The 22052-nt window shown below is 40.3% G+C and overlaps 1 long non-coding RNA gene across 1 annotated transcript in view; it reads left to right on the top strand.

Annotated features, from left to right (window-relative positions):
• LOC132507068 (uncharacterized) overlaps nt 1-22052 on the top strand; it is a 302523-nt gene that overhangs the window by 149371 nt on the left and 131100 nt on the right. The gene's annotated exons all lie outside the window — the stretch shown is intronic.

Below are 22052 nucleotides of genomic sequence, written 5' to 3'. Positions count from 1 at the left end.
GATTGGCCCACTGCCACCCATGGACCCTGAAGAGCAAGGGAGATACAACGGGGACATTTCCATCAGGGTGATGATGTGGAGGAGTGTGGGTCAAGATCCAGGTCTGGATGCATTGCTGCAGTGGCTGGGAGAGTTATGGTGGTGGTGGTGGGGGCTGCTGGTATAAAAGTATAAGGCATGACAAACTTGGCCTGCATTACAATTCTAGAGGAAAACCACCTGGGCAAAGACCAAATCCTCATGCATCTGTCTTAAGATGAGATGAGTCACTACCCATGGCATGCGTTGGTGACCTGCATCTGTGTGAACTGTGCTCTCTTTTCTTGAGTCCCCAGCAGAAACCAGTCTCTCCCGACACTAGAAGTCCATAGCACTCTAGCTGTGTTTCTCTGTGGTTTACATCACTTTCTACCTATATTAACAATCTGTCTCATTTTTCCCCACCCTCTGATGGAAATTTATATTAAGATGAGATCAGTGTCTGATTTCTGCCTGGTGTTCCTGCCATTTAACAAATATTTGTTGGATGAATGAGAGTAAGAACCTAAATTGCCTTTTCAGTCACCAGATTGACTGTGGCCATGTTGCTTCATTGTTCTCTCCGCACAGTGACAGTATTTGACCCAGGAGGAATGTCTGAGGTGGTATCATTGCCGAGTGAAGCTAATTTCAGTGTCAAGTTTATTTAAAATTTTCAAATATTTCTAATGTAGGCACTGTGAAGCACCATCAGCGTATCCCATAGTATATGGAAGGGTCCACAGGTACAGTTGATTACCAGCAGGAGGATGGAATTCCAGGGACAGATCAGAAAATCTTGAGTATATGGAGAGAAGGAAGTGGAGGAGGAGGAAGGGAGAGTAGTAGCTGACGTTTACTGACAGTTTGCCATGTGCCAGGCCCTGTTATAAGCATTGTACATAATTAAGTCATTTAAAACCCACAACAGCCATATGGGGAAGTTACCATTATCCCGTTTTACAGGGGAGTCTGATGCAAAACAGAGCAGGTTGTCCTGTGGTCCGTGCAGTCTGACTTGTTGGACTCCGGAACCCCCTTTTCCTTCTCCTTTTTCCTTCCCATTCTGTTTATACCTCATAAATTCAAAACATTCTTGATAAATGTTAAATATTGCTAAATATTAGATATTAAAATATGGTTTAATTAAGAGTAATTTATTCACTCATTAATTTATTAACAAAATTTCATGAACCATTATTATGTGACAGACACTTTTTCAACAGTAAGTATCAGGAAGCCTTGAATGATCAAAAACGAGGTGATGATCATTCCTGATTTCATCCTTGAGGGGCCATGCTGGTTGTTTTCTGCTCTCACGGAAGTAAGCCTAGGTCTTTGATAGGCCTCAAAATAGAGTGTCAGGAAGATAGACAAGTCCGTTTTTTGCTGATATTAATACTTCTCGGAGCATAACGTTGGGGCAGTGTTTTTCAAAATAAAACAAAACTTTCCTTCACTGGTGTGAGGATGGAGAGAGATGAAATGAAGGTGGGAGTCAGACAGCCCTGTCCTACCACAGCTGCATGTGCAGCTACTCCAACAATCACTGTGTCTGCTTGGGCAGGTCTATTTTTCCAGTCACACCCGATGAACCTACTCTGACTTTCAAAGATACTACTCCAAAACCTCCAATGTTATTTGGATAAACAATTCCCACTCCCTGGAAGGGTCCCTTTATTCGTCATTTGTTTTTACTGTTGACACTTTTGGGTTGGTGATAGAGAAGGCTTTCTGGCTAGAAGCTTGAGGCTGTGTCTAAGACAAGGAAGCTAAGTCAAATGGCAGAAAGTTTCGATTTGGTCCTACCAGCCAAAAAAAAATTCACCTTTCCAGGAATTTAAGTGTCCTGTGTACACACTGGCCAAAGAAGAGCAGGGATTACATAATTCTTCCAATATTATACTTAGGCAAAGTGGAGAATTGAAGTAGCATCCAGAATTCTCGTTTGGCAGCACAAGTACTTCACAATAATGCAACACTATTCACATGCCTAGAACAGCCAGGCATATACTGGCATTCAGTAAATATTTGTGGAATAAATGAGTGAATAGAAAAAAATCTAGAAAGGTATCAATTGTAAATGTTGAAAGTAGTTTTCATCTCTTTAAATAGCTTCAAATTCTGGTTTTTCTATTATAAGTATGTGTTATTTGTATAATAATAGTTCTTTAAAAATGTAGCCTAGAGGGGTGGGATAGGGAGGGTGGGAGGGAGACACAAGAGGGAGGAGATATGGGGATATATGTAATATATGTATATAGCTGATAGCTGATTCACTTTGTTATAAAGCAGAAACTAACACATCATTGTAAAGCAATTATACTCCAGTAAAGATGTTAAAAAAAAAATGTAGCCTCAGTTTTCCAGGAAATTACTGATTTTAAGCTGTAGTGAGGGCAAAGATAGGCCTGGATTTTTCTGGCTTTATTATTGCCGAGCTCAGCTTTATTGTGAGTAGTATAGCTACAACACTTGTGGATAAGTTCCTGGAAGACTGGCCCTTTTCAGAATCTGGATCAAGTTAACACTTTCTAACCAGTGGGGAAGTAACTACTTTGTTCTCTAAGCAGAGGGCTTAAAATCACAGAATGTTGGAGGTTGTCTTGCCCAGTTTTCTTAGTTTTCAGGTGAAGAAACTGAATGTAGACCAGTGGTTGCTTAGCCTTGAGCAAGCCAATGGTGAAACTGGTAGTAGGACTCAGCTCTTCCAACTGTAAGCACATTTCCCCATTTCACTCTATCAGTCAGAAATCCAGCAAGGAACTGATGGCATACCTAACTGGGTAATTGAGGAAATTTTAATAAAGGATAAAGGGATTATTTAAAAGGTTTGGGCAGAGTTAAGATGACCGGCAAAGGAAGTGAAGCATTCCAGGTCATGCAAAATGGAGAGCTGTTACATTCCTAGGCCTGAGGGAGGCAAGAGTGGGAGCAGTTATAGAACCTGGAGAGATTAGGGGTATCGAGAAGGTGCCCGATATACTGGGGCCTCCAGTAGAGGGACACAGTGCATCTGCAGCAACCTGAGGGCCTGAGAGCTGTGTGACAAATAGCCCAGCCTTATTCTTTTCCCAGCTAGAAGCCAAAGGTCAAGCAAGCTTGTTGACTCAGTTAAAAAAGGTCAACATCCCAGGGCATAGAGCAGTGAGGAAAGATGGAGGGTGGATTCCAGGGGCCTGTAGAAAATGCCTATCACATTTGAGCTATAGAAGATAAACCGCATCCTATCTGCTCTCACTTCAGCTTCAAATTGTTAATAACCTGGACAATTGAGGTTACATTTTTAAAACTATTATTATACATATTATACATATTTATAATACATATTTATAATAGAAAAATGAGAACAATACAGCTACTTAAAGAGATTGTAATTACTTTCAACTCTTTTTTGTTTAATTGGGGTATAGTTGCTTTACAGTGTTGTGCTAGCTCCTGCTGCACAGTGAAGTGAACCAGCCATATGCATACGCATATCCCCTCCTTTTTGGATTTCCTTCCCATTTAGGTCACCACAGAGCACTGAACAGAGTTGCCCGTGCTATATGGCAGGTCCTCATTAGTTATCTATTTTATACCTAGTGATGTATATATGTCAATCCCAATCTCCCAATTCATCCCACCCCTCCTTTCCCCACTCTGGTGTCCACTCATTTGTTCTCTACATCTGTGTCTCTATTTCTGCTTTGCAAATAGGTTCATCTGTACCATTTTTCTAGATTCCACGTATATGCATTAATATACGATATTTGTTTTTCTCTTTCTGGCTTACTTCACTCTGTATGACAGTCTCTAGGTCCATCCACATCTTTACAAATGACCCAATTTCATTCCTTTTTATGTCTGAGTAATATTCCATTGTATATATGTACCACATCTTCTTTAGCCATTCATCTGTCGATGGACATTTAGGTTGCTTCCATGACCTGGCTATTGTAAATAGGTGCTGCAATGAACACTGGGGTGCATGTGTCTTTTTGAATTATGGTTTTCTCAGGGTATATGCCCAGTAGTAGGATTGCTGGGTCATATGGTAGCTATATTTTTAGTTTTTTAAGGAACCTCCATGCTGTTCTCCATAGTGGCCGTATCAATTTACCTTCCCACCAACAGTGTAAGAGGATTTCCTTTTCTACACACCCTCTCTAGCATTTATTGTTTGTAGATTTTTTTTGATGATGGCCATTCTTACTGGTGTGAGGTGATACCTCATTGTAGTTCTGATTTGCATTTCTCTAATAATTAGTGATGTTGAGTATCTTTTCATGTGCATCTTGGCCATCTGTATGTCTTCTTTGGAGAAATGTTTATTTAGATCTTCTGCCCATTTTTTGATTGGGTTTTGTTTTTTTTTTGATATTGAGCTGCATGAGCTGCTTGTATATTTTGGAGATTAATCCCTTGTCAGTTTCTTCGTTTGCAAGTATTTTCTCCATTCTGAGGGTTGTCTTTTTGTCTTGTTTATGTTTTCCTTTGCTGTGCAAAAGCTTTTAAGTTTCATTAGGTCCCATTTGTTTATTTTTGTTTTTATTTTCATTACTCTAGGTGGTGGGTCAAAAAAGGTCTTGCTGTGATTTGTGTCAAAGTGTGTTCTTCCTGTTTTCTTCCAAGAGTTATATAGTGTCTGGTCTTACATTTAGGCTTTAATCCATTTTGAGTTTATTTTTATGTATGATGTTAGGGTGTGTTCTAATTTTGTTCTTTTACATGTAGCTGTCCAGTTTTCCCAGCACCACTTATTAAAGAGACTGTCTTCTCCATTGTATATTCGTGCCTCCTTTGTCATAGATTAGGTGACCATAGGTGCATGGATTTATCTCTGGACTTTCTATCTTATTCCATTGATCAATATTTCTGTTTTTGTGCCAGTACCATACTGTCTTGATTACTGTAGCTTGGTAGTATAGTCTGAAGTCAGGGAGCCTGATTCCTCCAGCTCCATTTTTCTTTCTCAAGATTGCTTTGGCTATTCGGGGTCTTTTGTGTTTCCATACAAATTGTGAAATTTTTGTTCTAATTCTGTGGAAAATGCCATTGGTGATTTGATAGGGATTGCATTGAATCTGTAGATTGCTTTGGGTAGTATAGTCATTTTCACAATATTGATTCTTCCAATCCAAGAACATGGTATATCTCTCCATCTATTTGTGTCATTTTTGATTTTTTTCATCAGTATCGTATAGTTTTCTAAGTACAGGTCTTATCCCTCCTTAGGTAGGTTTATTCCTAGGTTCTTTATTCTTTTTGTTGCAATGGTAAATGGGATTGTTTCTGTAATTTCTCTTTCTGATATTTTATTGTTAGTGTATAGGAATGCAAGAGACTTCTGTGCATTAATTTTGTATCCTGCTACTTTACCAAATTCGTTGATTAGCTCTAGTAGTTTTCTGGTGGCATCTTTAGGATTTTCTATGTATAGTGTCATGTCATTTGCAAACAGTGACAGTTTTCCTTCTTCTCCAATTTGTATTCCTTTTATTTCTTTTTCTTCTCTGATTGCCATGGCTAGGACTTCCAAAACTATGTTGAATAATAGTGGCGAGAGTGGACGTCCTTGTCGTGTTCCTGATCTTAGAGGAAATGCTTTCAGTTTTTCACCATCAAGAATGATGTTTGCTATGGGTTTGTCATATATGGCCTTTATTATGTTGAGCTAGGTTCCCTCTATGCCCATTTTCTGGAGAGTTTTTATCATAAATGGGTGTTGAATTTTGTCAAAATTATGATTGGTACTTTTCTAGACTTTTTATTCAACCATTCACCTATCCAGTTATTCACCTATCCATTTATTCATGCCACAAATATTTATTGAATATTTGTGTCAATGTGTGCCTCCCTGTTCTAGGCATGTGTATATTGGAATAAACAAAATAGACAAAAATTCCTTCACTCAAGGAGCTAACACTCTACTGGGGAAGAGTCCCAATAAACAACATAAATAACCAAAATGACAATATGTGACGTAGTGATTAAGTGGTAAGAAGAAAAATAAAGCAAGGGAAGAAATAAGAGTGTTATGGAGGAGGTTTTATAATTTTAAATAAGGTGGCCAGGGATCCTTGTGGGGTGTGTGTGTTTGTGTGTGTGTGTGTGTGTGTGTGTGTGTGTGTGTGTGTGTGTGTGTGTGTGTGAAAGAGAGAGCGAGCAAGCCAGCAATGACTGCCTGTCTGTAGGGCTTTTCCTCTGGCTACTTGCTGAGTGTTCAGATAATGGAGAGTGTAGGTGGTATAACTTCCCCCCTCCCTCGCAGTTTCAAAATGTCTCTCTTTAGATTTTTTTAAAGGGCAAAGCTTTCTCCACTCCTTGTATTAACCATTAAAAAAGTGCTGTGGGGAATCCTCAGTGCAAGTTTATTAGCCAAATTCTTGGTGTCTGACCCTTTCTAGCTGGGTGACTCGGGGGAAGTCATTTAACCTCTCTGAGCCTCAGGTTCCACATGTGCGAAAATGAGGGTTTTGGTGACAAGGAAGGAAATAAGATTAGATCTGAGAGGGACCTCATGCCCAGCACACAGTTGATGGTCAATATATGGTGGCTTCTTTCCTTCTCTGGACAGAGCTGCCGAAAAGGCATGTTTTGGTAAAACTGAAGACTTGGGATCCACAGAATTGAGGAGTTTGCCAAACAATCTATTAATAATAGTAGCTGGCATTAATTGACCACCTATGTGCCAGGCAGAACTTTTACATGTGTGTCTCATTAAATCCTTGCAATTTAAGATGAGGCAATGGAGGCATAGACCCTCTTGCACAGCTGGTAGGTCACAGAAGCAAGGCTTGACTCCAGGTCTGGCTGACATCAACCTGTGCTCTCTTTACCAGATGCTGTGCTCTTCCTCTCCCCTGCCCTGCCCCCATGAGGAAGAGTCAAGGCTGGTTGGAGCCAGAGTGTAGGGAAGGATTTTCTCATAATCTGAAAGCCCATGAAGATCTCTAGACTACCAGGTAAGGACCATTTATGACCCTGGAAAAACGTCTTTACTAAATACCATTAATTTAGTGGTTCTGAAAGTGGGGAACTGGGCTGATTGCCTGTGAATCACCTTTTTTTTTTTTTTAAAATACATATGCTAGGACTTTATCTCTTGAAATTCTAGTTAGGTAGGTCTGGGGTAAGGCCTTGAGTGTCCATATTTTTCAACATCGTCCCAGGTGTTTCTGATTTGCAGCCAGATTTGGACACCTCCCTATGGCCCAAACTAATAACGCACCTTGCGACTCTTCTGTTCCCTTTGCTTGGTTGCCACCAGGATCATGAATTATAATTCTTCCCAATGGTAGCATGCGTGTTGGGTAATCTAATCCAGGCTTCATCTGAATCTTTGATGAAAGTTTTGGGACAGTATTGCCTTGAAGCATCTAAATGGAGAGACTCCCTCCTGGTCAGCCCATCAGTCTTTGGCCATTGAAAGAACAGTCCATCAGCCATTCTACCCTCCAGACCACAGCTTCCACAAGGACATTATGAGAGACCTTGTCAAATGCTTTGCTGAAATCAAGGCACACAATGTCTTTGCTGCTCCTTTCACTAAGTGCTCTAGAAGCCCCAACAAAAACAAAGTGCAGTTGGTTGACATAACTGTTTATCAATGAACCCATACTAGCTGCCAGTATCAGCAACTTCTTTTCCAAGGGCTCAGAAGTCTTCTTTTGAGAAACAGAAGAACCTACTCTCTTCTTTGTAGGTTTCCACAAATGTGAGCTGGAAAATGGTGCTCACATCAGTCAATTGTAAAACCAGTTTGGGCCTCAAATGGCATCACTTAGGTCTTGATGCATTTATCTCCAGAACAAGGGCTATCGACATGTCTAGGGACTTTGGAGAGAAGGAAGTGCTGGAATAACTCTAACCCAGTGGTGTTAAAATTGTACATTTGCCACCTTTCGTTGGTAATCAAGAAAGGAGAAAGCTATGTAGTCATTTATATTAAATGTAGATCATTTAGTTAGTCTACACTGGCAACCTCAGACCCACACCCATCCTGTTGCTTTCTTGATGACGACAAATGGATCTGACCTCTCTCCTCCTCCATCACAGCAAACATGGAGTCAAAGTTCCTAACTGGGAGGGTTTTTTTTTTAAATTAGTTTGTGGTTTTTATTTTATTTTTTAGAAGAGTTGATCTTTTCTTACTTTTGGGTCTAGTAATTCCCTGTGAGTCTTCAAATGCCCCAGTAAGTACTTTGAAAGTGAATTTTATTACCTTAAGGATATGGCTTAATCAACACTGTCCTATATATCGGATCTGTATGTTACCTTTCATCTTGGTGCTCATGTTTCTAGACCCTGAGTTAAACTTATTTGGTTTATTTATCCTGAAGTGTCCTATTTATATATAAAGATCAACACATTCAAAACTTACAGTATTAATACCACCTTGAAGAAGTATTCTTTACTTTAGTAATGGATTCACTATGTCATCCTTTAAGTAATGAACACAGCCAAGAAAATATATTTAAATCCATGCCCTCATTTTTATAACTGTGCATATCGTGTATGCCAGTGTATGCATGTAAGGATAGTCTTGTCATCATCCATTAGTTACTTTTCTTTCTCATAAATTAACAAACCTATACATTCTTTGGTCTTATTGTAATAATGGTTTTGAATTATTATTTTTTCTGAGCACTACATTTTAATCACTGGAGAACATGTAAAAATGTTGAAGAGTAAAATGATAGTCACCACCTATTGAGTGCATTTACATCAGGCACTGCTCTCTAAATGCCATACATGCATTAAGTTATTAAAACTACATATTACATTATGATATAATTATTATTTTCTACCTTTAAGCATTTTGCTTTTTTTTCTCATCACCCCAAATCTTATAACTCTCCCTTGTAATAAAAAGAATTCTAATATATTAATAAAATACTTCCGCATTGCATTTTTTGCATCCTAAGTTTAACTTGAGTAGAGCTGCATGTATTAGTCTTTTATGTTAAGGTTAAAAAATTTATTAAGGAGTGATATGAGATCTTTGTTATTAGCCGCAGGGTGGGATTTAAAGATGGCAGAGGGTTACTAAATTCATTCATTCATTTGTTCATTCTCATGACAAGAATTTATTGAGCACTTACTACATGCAGGACACTGCGGCAGACATTAGGAATACAGAGATAAATAACACACACTCTTCAGATTCTTATTCAACATCCATCACAACAAATTATCCAAGTGCAGTCTCCACTTAGGCCACTGGGCAAACATCTTGTTGCATTTTAGAGGCAAGTTCCCTCTGCCCAATGCTGGCACCTTCTTCCCTGATCCTCCCTTATTCTTATCTGTGTACTATTCTTGAGGAGTACCTGAGGGTTTTTTTTTTTTTTTTTACCTGCGTTTTTATTGACTTAGTTCATGCTCTATCATTCAGTCTGGATCCAAGGCTCTTGGTGGCACAGAATCCATTTAACCTCCCAGCCTTACTCCCAGAAGACTCTGCTAAGTGGATTCTTTACATCTCATGCCCACGAAGTACCCAGTATTTTAGAGACAGAGGGGATTTTACCTAAAGACAGTGCAGATGTTAATTTAACAGTGATGCTCTCACCCAGGCCAGGGGTCACGACCCTCTCTTGGATGGTCTTTCTTCCAAACTGAGCAGATGGTCCAGCCTTGTGATTTCTCTGAAAAACTTTAAAAATACTGTGTCTCTGAAGCTTCCTTCTACTTCACCCTTTGACCCAATGTTTGCAACTTAATTTGTAGGGACCAGTTCTTGTAAAATAAAAATGCCCTACTTAGGCTCTGATCTAAGATGTAGGTTGGATTTCCAGCAACCATGGAAATAATTAGGAGGGAGAGTGGTGGAAATAAAACCTCAGAGCAGCCAAACTGGCAGACATCAAGGTCATGCACTAAAGCCCATGCAATTTTTTCTGTTTAACAGACTTCTAGGCCTCATGTGTTGTTTTCCTATTGCCGCTGTAACAAATCACCCCAAATTTAGTAGCTTAAAACAACACAAATTTATTGTCTTACAATTTTTGGAGGTCAGAAGTTTGAGATGGGTCTCTCTGGGCTAGAATCAAGCTGTCAAAAACACTGCATTCCTTCCTGGAGGTTCTCAGGGAGAACCTCCTTTGCTTACCTTTTTTAGCTTCTAGCTTCCAGGTGCCTGAATTCTTTTGTTTGTGGCCCCCTTCCAATCATCAAAGCCAGCAATGGCTGGTTGAGTCTTTCTCTTATCAGATCATTCTGACACTGACTCTCCTACCTCTGTCTTTCACTTCTAAGTACCCTTGTGATTACAGTGAGCCCAACTGGTAATTCAGAATAATCTCCACATCTCAGCTGATCAGCAGCCTTAATTTTCCCTTGCCATATAGCACAGTATATTCAGAGACTCTAGGAATTGGGACATGAACATCTTTAGGAGGCCGTTATTCTGCCTTCCACACCCAAGCTCAACTATACATATCCTTAGTTCATGGTAATACAGCTATGGTTATTTGATATATGAGCTTTTAAAAGCAGGGAGCACTGAGTGGCAGACAATAGGCACAATAGCGTCTACAATAGGAAATGAGAGCTGAAAGCCCAATGTCAAAAGAAGAGATCAGAACTGAAAATCAGCCACAGAACTAGCAAATCACAGAGACTGAGGTCACAGAGAATGGGGAAAATTCTCTCTACCATAGTGCCTGGGGGTATTCTGTTCTATGACACAGAGCTTTAAATACTGTTCAAAACTGTAACCCTGCCTGAGTCATTAAGAAAACGTTTTTTTTTTTTAAAAAAGAAAGAAAATGTTTTATTCAGTTTTAGAAACAAGCAGTGCACCATATTTTTTAAAACAGGATTTAAAAAAATGAAACCATAAAACATCTAGAGGCAATCTAGTGAACATTCATCTGATTTCTCAGTGAGAAGGATTTTCTAAGCATGAAAACAAAGGAAGGAATGAAAACAGAAAGGGTGCCATATTTTAATATAAATAGATATTAATGTTTACCTATTAAAAATAATAATCCAAATTAAAAGGTAAACAGCAAGCTGCGAAAATTATTTGTCACAAAAATTACGTCAGTAACCTTAACAGAGTTCACACAAATCAACGAGAAAAATATTAAGGCCACAAGAGAAAAATGGTATATTATATGTAGACAGTTCATAGGAGGACAAAATATTGGTGGTAAATTAGTATATGTAAATGTTTAAATTCACTGGTCATGAAAAGTGAAAACAGTTATGGCAGTTTTAACTTATCAAATTAACACTTTTTTTAAAAATTGATAATATTTAATGTTGGTGGGGGCGTGGTAAAATATCACTCTCATAACTTGCTGGGAGTATATAAATAGTACAAATCCTCTGGAAGGCAATTTAACACAACACTATGTATCAAGAGCCTGTAGATACTTATATATTTTGACATATTAATTCTACTTTTAGGTATTTATTCAAAAGAAATAGAAATAGAGACAACTCTTTACAAAAAAAGATATTCATTCTTATTTATAATAAAACAACTGATTTATCCCATGAAGGTAATGGTTAAATGAAGTATGATACATTTATTTTACAGACTCTTACAGAGCCATTAAAATATATTTTCTTTCTTTTTAAAAAAAATTTATTTATTTATTTATTTATGGCTGTGTTGGGTCTTCGTCGCTGTGCAGGGGCTTTCTCTAGTTGCGGTGAGCGGGGGCTACTCTTCACTGCGGTGCGCGGGCTTCTCATTGTGGTGGCTTCTCTTGTTGCAGAGCCTGGGCTCTAGGCGCGCACACTTTAGTAGTTGTAGCACGTGGGCTCAGTAGTTGTGGCTTGCGGGCTGTAGAACTCAGGCTCAGTAGTTGTGGTGCACGGGCTTAGTTGCTCCACGGCATGTGGGATCTTCCCTGGCCAGGGCTCAAACCCGTGTCCCCTGCATTGGCAGGCAGATTCTTAACCACTGTGCCACCAGGGAAGCCCCAACATATTTTCAAAGAATGTTTAATGACATAGAAAATATTAAGTGAATTGTGTCAGTTATTCTATATTAAGGCAGATATTTCATGCAGAATAAGGTTAGAGAATTTACATCAAATGCTAACAGAGCTATAGGTTTGTGAGTAACTTTGCCTTATTTTTTCTTTTCCAAATTTTCAAGCTTTTAAAAATAAGCATATGTTTACTTTTATACTCAGAATTGTTTTGTTTTTCATAATCAAAAGTAAAGATGTATATACACTTTAGAAAGGTTTTCAGATAAAATGGCTTAATTGTTTTGGGGTCTGAAGCTTCAGTTATGTAGACAATTCATCTATATGATATCTTTTCTCCCCAAATGGTGGATAAGACATTGGTATACTTTGGAAATACTGGCCTACTTGAGTAAAAGATTAACTTCATATAATTTGGTTAAGTGTTTGGCTTATGACAGCATTTTCCAAGTGTGTTTTAGGAAAATGGAGTATTTTAAGTTGTCCTGTGAGAAAAAGTATTTGGAGTTCAAATACAGTTAGGAAATACTGTATACTGTATTCCCTTCTCAGAGAGTCACAGTTCACATTAGCATTTTCAAGGCTCTGAAAAGTCCTGCAGTAATGAAACCTGCTTAGTTTTGTTTAAAGCAGAGTTTCTCAAAGTAGTACTTTTCAGAATTCTCTTGAGTAACACCTATTAACATCTTCCCACAAATCATGTTTCCTGTATGTTACACACTTCGGAAAAGATCAACTGACTCACATATTTTAGCTCACAACTTTGTAGACTGTGAAGCTAGATGATGTGAGTCCAGTTTGGGTGAACTTTTCAGGGACTGTCAGGAAAATTCTAGGTGGAAGGAGGATAAGGTTATGATTCGGCAAACTTGAGGCTCTGTGTGGTAGCTGTATGCTTGGGAAGACTTGAAGCTCTTTCAAGTTGCCAGGTTCCCCTGTCCTACATTGCATCACCAGCCCCAAGCCAGTGAATAGCTGCTTGCCCGGAGTCCTTTGACCTGCTGGAGGTTTTCCTTTCCAAACACAGTGTGCCTGATGGGGCGGGACTTTCCAGGCACCGAATCTGAAGGGAGACTGCATGTCCAACTTCCTGCTCCAGACTGCAGAATAATGTGCAATCCCTTAACACACCTGTTACATCTGAGAGGGTGTGATGAGAGAGTCCACTTCTAGAAAGTAAACCTTGTGTTAAAAGATAAAGAATACAGGTGGATTCTCAGATAGCATTCTTTAAGTGTCCTGTTATACTCCTGGAGCCTCTGCCTCTTTTCTCTGGCTTCACCAGACTCTCTCCTAGGAAGAGGTGGAAATGGGAAAGAGGGAGGGGAAGACTCTGGTGACTAAGTAGGTTGACATCCTACTTAGATTCACAGATCTTCCCATAACTCTAGGGTAAACAGGGAGCTTCATGACCATCTCATCCAGTGGCTTGTGGATATCTAGGGTATATTGGACAGAGTGACGTTTAGGGGAGGCCTCTAGATCCATATTTAACACTTCAACCACAGCAACTCTGCTTTTTAATATATTGGCGATGCAGGTTAAAATTTTGAGAAAAGTCACCAGCTGCTAAAAGAAACAATTGAAGACAGTGGATCTAGTCCAGCTGCATGCATGATTCTCTGCAGCAAGCAGTCATGCATCTTCTTTTCAGACCCCTCCAGTAACAGGGAGCTCATTATTATTCCATATTTGGTCGTATGCTGTGTGAAACAGAAATCTTCTTCCCTGAGACTCATACCCATTTGTTCCAGTTCTGCTTTCTGGAGACAGATAGAAATAGTTTAAACCAATTTCCAACTTTAAGCTCTACCAGGGCAGGGACTTTGTCAATTTTGTTCTTTGATGCCTCTCTGGAACAATTCCTGGCATGCACTGGGAGCTTAATAAATGATTATTGAATAAATGAATGAATGAGTACCTTCATGTATCTGTTGTAAGATTACCTAATGACTTGGGTCTTAAAAACTGACACAACCTAAGGGCTCATGTGATGACAACTTCCGTGTCCCTCCTTGGCCTGTGTCTTCTCTATCGAAGAAGTCTGGGATAGAGTGCCAATATGCTAAGGTTCGCTGGGTGTGAGACAAGGACCTTTGGGATTTAACTTATTCTGCACAGTGTTTCTGAAAAAAAACTAAAACAGGCACTACATAAAAGCAACTTGATAACATGAGGAAAGCTACCAGCCTCTTGTCAGGGAATGAAATATGACCCAAGCATGAGGATCATGCTTACATGCCCTCATCATCGGTAGTCACCAATATCGTAGGAATTGAGAGGCACTGGAAAGTCCCATGATAGGACCAGAAACTTCACCGCTAGAGAGTTATTCCCTTGGGTAAAGTATTCATATCTCCTCTAAATGTAAACACTGGTCTTATTGAATTGCCAGTATCTTGGAGTGAATTAACTGATTGGGTTGTTTTCTTTAAGGATAAGAGGCCCTCAAGATGCTGAATTCTGGGGGAGAACTTCTCCAAGAGAGAAGAAGCAAAGGCAAGTGAGCTGGAGGGGGAAAAGAAAGTACATTTTGTTTGACTTGATACGTGCGCAGGTCCCCTGCAAGCTACTTTGGTAGAAAAGGCAATTTGGGGCAGGACTTTAGCCTGGCTCCATATAAACCTTTTGAAACTGCAGAAGAACCCTTCTCCCACTCCACCCCACTGTTGTGAGTCTTCCATGTGAATTAAAGTAATGGGACCAGTGCACTCAGACATGCTGGAAGATGGATGCTGAAGGTGTCCAAGCTTGCCTGGGGCCATCCTCTCACCACAGAAGGGAAAAACCAATCCCTGACAAGCACAGGGCTGATTATTAGCCGTGTGATGAAGTGTTACTTCCTGTACAGGACATTCACAATTCTTGAGAAACTCTTTCTCAATCAGAGTGAGTGAGTTTTAGAAAATGAAGGCCTTTGTTTTCTTCCTCTATGTGTGTGCTCCCCACTTCCCTGAACTTCCCCCAAATCACACACCCTACCCCAGAGGAAAGATTTGATTTGGGAGTGTGTGTGCCCACACTCGGGGGAGACAGTTAGAAAAATGCAATTTACCTGTCTTAATAGAACTTGAATGACCCATCCAGACATCTCTTCCATAGTCCTTTCAGCCAAATGTTGCTTTTTTTTCCTTTCCATAAAATGCAAGTAATATCATTATCCATGTGGGGGTGTGTTTACTATTCTGAGATCACATTAACATTACTGATTTAACGATCTGCAATGTTTTGAAACCAACATGTCTCACGATATCCCAGAGTGGGATTTTTTTCTCTACTGATGCTTTGATTGATAAAGACCACCTATGACCGTGACCTTTAAGATGCACAATTCGCGGGGTATGAGATTGGGCGAAAGGAGGCAAAGACCACCCTATCAGCGGGATTGACGTTGACTCCTGTTCAGCAAATGCAGTGCACACTTCATGGCAGGTTGGATGCTTTCTGAACTGGTGGAGGGCTCAGGAAGCTGTGCTGAGCTGCTCAGACTGAGCAACTGAGACTGCAACTTGATGCTATCAAAGGTGGCTTCTTGGATTTTCAATTCCGGTTGATTTGAAGGATAATGAGGCGCTGTCTTCTCTTACTGATCAAACACGGAATAAACGCCTGTTTCATGGCAGGCCCTGCACGCTGGAGTGAGGGTAAAGACAAATAAGACATCATTCCCCACCCTTAAGTTTTTCAGTCTAGCAGAGAGACAGACATGTAAATAAGTGTGGTAGATACCTGACAGAGATATACTGTGGTAGACCAGAGAAAGTCGTCAGCTCTCTGAGGAGGGGGAGAGGGACGGGGCCTTTGTTAATAATAGGCACTTGTCTATGTGGGAATGAGATGGAAAGGCAAATGGAAAAAAAATTTGTTTGCATTTGCAAATATATGGAACAGCATGGAAAAGCATGGAGCAGCATGATGCTTTGGGGGAACATCTAGAAGCTTGATGCCCAGGATATAAGTTGTAGAGAGGGAAGGGAGAATAGTAGTAATGAAATACAGCAGTCAAATCAAAGAGCTCCTGGCAGGCTCTGAAAATGGGTTTTTATTCCACCGTGTAAGCAATGGGGAGCCGATGGCTAGGCTTTAAGTAAGGTAGTGACTTACCAGAGTTTCATTTTGGAAAGATCACTTGGGTATCTGTGGGGAGAATGGGTCAGAAGATGGCAAGACAGGAGGCAGGAAAACTAGTTGAGAGGCTATTAAAGGAATTCAAGAAAGACATAAGAATTGCAACTAAGGCAGTGGGTGTGCGGATTAGAGAAAGTTTTGAAAGATATAAATCCGAAGACCCAGTGGACATATAGCAGGGGCGGGAGTGGAAGTTAAAGGAAAATGAGAAATCTAAGATGACACCCAGAGTTCTGGTTTGAGTGACTACAGATGATGTGGAGAGAAGAGGGTGTAAGAGAGAATTAATTCAGTTTTGTGCATGTTGCATTTGAGATGCCTGTGGGATATCCAAGAGGAGAGGCACAGCATGCAGTTGGTTATGTGGGTTTGAGGTTCAAAAAGTAGGTCAGAGAGGACCAGAAAAATATGAAAGTTGTTTGGATGTTGGTGGTAGTTAAAATCATGGCAGAGGATGGCTATATCCTGTGAGAAGGACAGAAAATCAAAGATAGATCCTTCAACTCATCAACTGAAAGCAGTGAGCAAAGAAAGAGGGGCCAGAAAGGGAAACTGAAGAAGGGAAAACTGTGGCAAGGAAGGTAGGGAAGAGAGTTTTGAGATGAAGAGACTGGTTGACAGTGTCATATCCTTCAGGGAGGCCAGGGAGGTGGAGACTCACCCACTGGGTAAGGCATCCAGTGATCTTGAAGGAGAGCAGCTACAGTGGGGCTACAGAGGGGCAGTAGGTGTGAGGTCAGATTAGAGTAGGTGGGGAGCATTCAGGTGTAAGGAAATGGAGACTGTGAGTGTTGACAGTACATTCAGAAGGTTTGCCTATGAAAGGAGAGAACATCAGCAAAATATTTAGGACTACTAATTTTGATATGACTACTGATTTTGTCTGGAACTTATTTTACAAGCAGAAATGCTAGGGCAGCCTGATGAGACAGGAAAGGTTGCAGACTTTTCAACTATGGAGCACTTCCCACTGTGTTCAAGGCCCTGGGCTGGGTACTTTTGTATCATAGTCTTGAGTATTTTTCTTTTATCTCATTCTTTCCTTTTCCTCCATGTTTGTTGCTGTCCCCCCACCCCTCTTCCTGATTCTCGCTCTGTTGTAACTGGGCTTGCTCCTTGAGGGTGTTTCAGGTCTTGGTGCAATATTAGAAGTACAAGACTTTCTCAAAATATTTGAATAAGCAAGGCTAAAAGTAATAAATAATAAATGTTAAACAGCAATAAATAATGTCATTAAACCCTAGTAAACTGTTAAAAAAGAATGTAGGTAAGAAAGCTGTCAGAATGGAAGTCGGGGTACAGTCCCGACCATGTCAGGGGAGCAAACACAGAAGCCCAGGGTGGCAAATGTGTGTTTTAGGAGGTTGTGGTGCCTGGCATCCATCACACAGTGTTAGCCTGCCCCTGTGTTGTTTTTAACAGCATATCCTAAACCCAGCCGCTTCTAATTTTATAATTGTAGAGTTGTAATCACCTATTTCAAAGAGCTGGGAGCCTCAGACAACTGAAAAATCAAAGTGCAGATGTGACAACAATACCAGAGACACACCTTCCCGAGTGCAGAGGTGGTGAAACAAAAAAAGTAATGGGTGGAACAACTGTCAGGGTTTCCAACTTCTCTGATTTGGAAGGAGTCATTAGGTAAATAAATAGCACACTGCCACTCACTCCAGCAAAAGCCAGAATGACCCAGTGGGTAGATCAGGAGTCGTAATAGAAGTTGTAATGTTTCTGCATTGAGGTTTCAGTAGGACTCAGGATTCAGTGGGGCCCCTGACAGTTTGTGAAGTAGTCCAAGTTGAGCCCTTCCCATCTCTTCTAGCATCCTTCTTCCCTCCTAGACAATGACTTTTATATTACAAGCTCAGAGTAAGTACCAGGCACTGAACATATTCATTCATTTGCATCTTGCAGCTACCCTACAGGATGGATACTATTATTATCCTCATTCTACAGATAAAGAAGCTGAGGTTTGGAGGATTAAGTAACTTGATCAAGACACATTGCTAGGTGATTTAGATGTGTCTGACTCTTATGTCTGTGTTTTTAATCACTTAGCAGTAAAGCTACAGCCAAGATATAATCTTTGAGTTTTGCCCTCAGTTGGCTATTATTTCCTTTTAAAGTGTTACTCCTTGCAAAGTTTCTTGGGACTGGAAAAGGCTTTAAGAATCTCTAATGTGACACAAGTCACTTCCTGCTTTGATATATAATGCATTCATGAAAAAGTGAAAATCAAGGGTATAGATATCAAGCAAGAGACATAGATGCTATCTGGTTTGGTTAAGATGGAGGAGGACTTCCAGAGGAGGACTTTTAATTATTTTTAATATAATTATAAGAATGCTAACTATGCTTTGCCTTCTGGACACTGTATTTGGCACTACAGTCCCAGAATTTTACCCATGCTCTTTATTTTATTTATTTATTTATTTACTTACTTATTTATTTATGGCTGTGTTGGGTCTGCATTGCTGCACGTGGGCTTTCTCTAGTTGCAGCGAGCGGAGGCTACTCTTCCTTGCAGTGAGTGGGCTTCTCATTGTGGTGGCTTCTCTTGTTGAGAACATGGGCTCTAGGCACGCAGGCTTCGGTAGTTGTGGCACGAGGGCTCAGTAGTTGTGGCTCGTCGGCTGTAGAGCGCAGGCTCAGTAGTTGCGGCACACGGGCTTAGTTGCTCAGCGGCATGTAGGATCTTCCCGGACCAGGGCTCGAACCTGTGTCCCCTGCATTGACAGGCAGATTCTTAACCACTGCGCCACCAGAGAAGTCCCACCCATGCTCTTTAATTTGTTCTTTTTATTCATAATTGAACATACAATCAACCTCTCCTCCCTTGAGTATCCAATCACAGCTAAAGACTGGCCACTTTTAGCACACCTAATGATTTCTATTTTTGTCTTAATTTTATTAAATTAATGAGATCTCTCTGCTTATTTTCACTAACACCAGCACTTTCTTTTTCTGTTTCCCCCTCATTTTTGTAAATTAATATTTGAATATGCAGACAATTGCACGAATCTTCCATTACCAAGATGGTGCTGTTGTCAAAACTGAACAGTTGTTCATCTCTGTTTTGGGGAAATCCCTAGTGTTCTTTTGTCAAATAATGAATGAACATATGAACTCAGTGTGTGAAAAATAATTTAGGGGTAGGACTCTCTATGGTATTAAAAGTGTTGTCTGTAAGATAGTTAACATACGACAGTCGAAGGACTGTAGATAGATCGGTTTAAGGAGGGCTTAGTATGTGTGCTTGGCCATGTGCAAGGCTTTGGGAACACTAAGAATGGCCTGCCACTCCATGATCCTTTTTAATGGACCTGATTATTAGGGTGATATTTGGGGTTAAGAGGAATGGTACCAAATTTCTTTAGCCAAACTTTCTAGGTGACTGCTGCATAGTCTTTTTGAAATAAAGGGGTTCAACACACATTTATTAAGAATGTACTAGGTGCTGGGAACTAGCCCAGCTGAGGACAAAGAGATATGGTGATGATCCCTAAGGAGCCTTCAGACCAGTAGGGAAACAGATAAATAGATAAGCCCATTACAATGTAGTAAATGTGTTGATCGAGTATAAACAGGGTGCTATGGGACCATAGGAAGGACTCCCAGATCATCCTGAGAATTTAAGGAAGTCTTCCTGGAAGAGTCCTGAAGACCAGGTAGGAACTAGCCAAGTGTGGGGAAGGAGAAAGGATGTTGTAGATAGAAGGAATAGCATGAACAAAAATGCAGACATGCATTTAGGGTCACAGTTCTGAATCTCTATGAGACAGAGAGTGGGAGATGAGGTTGGAGAATTGTAGAAGGACCAGGTCATGCTAAATACTAGATGAAATGTCTCATGTCACTGCATTGAGGAGTGGATTATGTATAATACAAATGGCTCCTCGTTCATTATTTGTTATAGACATACTGGAGTAATTTTTGGTTTTTCCTCAAATATAACTAAAACCACCTTCCTACTTCCATGATTAGCTAAGTTTGGAACTCTTTGAGTGAACCCTGAAAAAAAATGCAAACATAGAAAAATACTGCCACCTGGAAGAGCAGTTATTCTCCAAGGATCATAACACACAAACTAAGTTTCTAATGAGGCTTCAAGAAATGAAAAGAAGTCAATTTTTCCATAGCTATAATCCTATCATTAGACCAAGATTCACCGGGGTCAACTTTAGACATATTCATCCCACTGCAATGGGAGAAGTAGATTATGGTAATCATATCCATGATTAGAGTAATCATGATCTCCAGTGGTCTTTTACATGAGGGGAGTATCTATCTCAGCCCTTTCCAAAATACTTGAGCTGTAGCTGGAACTGTATAACACCTCTGACCTCCCTCCTAGGACTGCCCAGCAGACCACCTCTTGTTAGCATTCTCCATCTCACTGTTCCTTACTCAGTATTTGTGGTATTCCACAGCTCAGCTCCCCAAATGTATTTTTTAACAGGTTCATTGAGATATAATTCTCATATCATACAATTTACCCAACATCCCTCTGATGTATTTATAGAGTTGTACATCTATCACCACAATCAATTTTAGAACATTTTCACCACCTGAAAAAGAAATCCCGTACTCTTTAGCTATCACTGTCCAACCTCCCGTGTCCCTCAGCCCTAGATACCACTTGCTAATTTACTTTCTGTCTCTATGGATTTTCCTATTTTAGAAATTTCGTATAAATGGAATTACACAATATGTGGTCCTCTGTGAATGGCTTCTTTCATTGCTTAAATTAACTGTCACGTACTTATTTGACCTCAAAATCTTGTCCCTGGATACTAAATGGGTATTTTCCTCTTGGCTTCATGCACCATATTATCCCAACCCTGGCTAGATGCTCTGAGCAGCTTGAACAGCTACCTGCTTAGCCTGTCATCAGAGTATATGAACTAGACAAGTTGGGGCAAAGATAGGACATGGCAGGGGCATGTAACAGGGAATTGGACAAGTTCCCCACACACACAAGTTGGCCCCAATTTCTCTTTCCCTCTAGTTGACTTTCTGCTGCTGTTGCCTGAAGGCATGCAGTGAGAATGGTGAGTGGGGAAGAATGTCCTCCAAAATGTGTACCTTGAAGGTGACAGCATTTTTTCTTTTATTTCTCTCAGCTATTTCTACTCCATTCTTTCTCACAGTCCAAGTTCAGTTGACTGGTTATAATCAGATGTGCCTGACTGTTCTGGTAGCTGCATGGGCAGCTCAGGGAGCATCCTTGGTCTGTAACCAACCCTTTCCCTTGGCACACCAGAGAATTAAGAGAAAAGCTGGAAAAGGTGACCCCTCCCCACCTCCCTTCGCCTCCCTTCTTTTACCTTTGGAGCACCGAAAGAGATTATTTTACAGATTACAACAATTTACTGAAAACAGTGCACCTCTTATTTCACTGAGTTCCCTTGGGGATCATCATTTCAATTAGATCCATGAATCCTCTTTACATATTTATCTGCAGGGACTGTGGAAAATGCTTTGTTATCACAAAGAGGAGGAAATCTTTCTTGCGTTTACTATCTGCAGGTAGGATGAGGAACAACTTTCCTTTGATGTCACATTATTTCTTTTAAAGAAGGCATTGACTACACAGGTTGTAGCCTGGATGGTGATGTGGAATACCTTCAGATATTTCATCCTCCCTGGTTATATCAGTTAGCCAGGAAACACAGCAGTGACTAGACATGAGGGACCTTATGATGAGATTGTGAGTTCAGACACCCCCAGTGTTGGGCTTGTGCAAAGAGGAAACTGGGAGGAGGAACTGTTCATCAGTACCCATCCTCACCCACGCGTCTATAATTACCAACAACGGTTGCAATGCAACCCAAAAACATAAACATGATGAATTGGCTAAAGCCCAGGACTCTATTTATAGTCTCTTCAGACCTGCTAATAGCCTTAATACCATCCTTGAAACAGAACCCAAATTGGGAGCAGGGGGCAAAGGGGCGGTCTCTGTTGTGAGAT

This window comes from Lagenorhynchus albirostris, chromosome 16 (assembly GCF_949774975.1).
Source record: "Lagenorhynchus albirostris chromosome 16, mLagAlb1.1, whole genome shotgun sequence".
NCBI classification, from domain to species: domain Eukaryota; kingdom Metazoa; phylum Chordata; class Mammalia; order Artiodactyla; family Delphinidae; genus Lagenorhynchus; species Lagenorhynchus albirostris.
This window is presented reverse-complemented; position numbering and strand designations above follow the sequence as displayed.